Source organism: Azolla caroliniana, unplaced genomic scaffold, assembly GCF_043228905.1.
Source record: "Azolla caroliniana isolate FFs.n. ecotype wild unplaced genomic scaffold, voAzoCaro1.0.p SCAF_107, whole genome shotgun sequence".
NCBI classification, from domain to species: Eukaryota; Viridiplantae; Streptophyta; class Polypodiopsida; order Salviniales; family Salviniaceae; genus Azolla; species Azolla caroliniana.
In genome coordinates this window covers 82950-84248 of record NW_028230542.1, presented here as the reverse complement: position 1 = coordinate 84248, position 1299 = coordinate 82950, and positions in this window count along the sequence as shown.

Genomic DNA, 1299 nt, shown 5'->3' with positions numbered 1-1299 from the left:
ACTTTGGATCGTTCGGCTTCGGGCTCCGTCAGTCTTTGGGAGACATGGATCCAAAGTCGCCGAATTCGGCATGACCTTAGAAGGACTGGCGGCCCGATGGCACGCAAAGCACTTATCGGGTAGCTTTGCCACATTCGATGCCTTGAAGGACAAATTCCTCAGGCTTTTTCACAGACAAGTTGAGCAAAGGGAATTGGTCGGGCAGTTCTACACCACCCAGCAGGAAGAGAATGAGACTGTGCCACAATTCATCATTCGGTTTCAGACCCTGCACAGCCAACTGACGAGAGCACCACCCCAAGACGAAGCCAAAGCAGTCTTTTTGGCCGCGCTGAAAGAGCCACTTCGAACAATGTGCGGAGTCCTTAATTTCCGCACCAGCACAATGGACCAAGTTATTGATCGGGTCTTAGAAATGGACAAGACTAGCTCCTTCTTGTCGATGGGGATGTTACACCGGGCACTCCCGAAGGAGGAAGACCTGAGGTTCCGACAGGCCTTACAATGCACAACATGCCTAAATTCGGGGCACTCAACGGTAGACTGCACCCTGCAGACACAATGTATGATCTGCAACTCTCGAGCCCATACAACGGACCGATGCGGATATAACCTGTTAAATCGGCAGGCAGCACCGGTTCGACACATAGAACCGCGCAATCAGAACCCGGATGAGGATCGATTCCGGAGAGACGACCGCTACCAACGCGAATGCGGTAACAGATACGCTAATAGAAGACGCGATAACTATGACCGAGAGGAGAAACGCAGAGATAGCTACCCCCGGGACCGGTACGACCGAGACGAATCCCCGGAATACGAACGACGCAGAGAAGAGAGGCGACAAGGGAACCGAAATTTCCGACGGAATCAGAAGCGTGGATTTTTCCGAAGAGAGGAACGTCGGGAGGCAGCAAGGAATGACAACCCGGTATCGGTACCGGATAACCGAAAAACCGAAGACGACCGCCGAATTATACCCACCCTCCAAATCGGGGACAAAGGAGAAACGAGCAACAGTCACAAGGTGTACTGTTATTACTGTCGTAAGGAAGGCCATTATAGTAACCAATGCCCAAGCAAAACCAATGACAAGCAGCCGGCAGTCAACATGGTTACAACCGAAATAACAGAAGTACAGCAGGTCACAACCCGGTCAAAGGGAAAGACCGCCGAGTGGGAAGCCCAGGAGGAAATCAGAAAACAAGCGGCGCAATGGATCAAGGAGGCCAATGAACAGAATGCGGTAGAAGTAAGAGACCAAAATATGCCAAAAGACGAAGAAATCATACAGCCAAG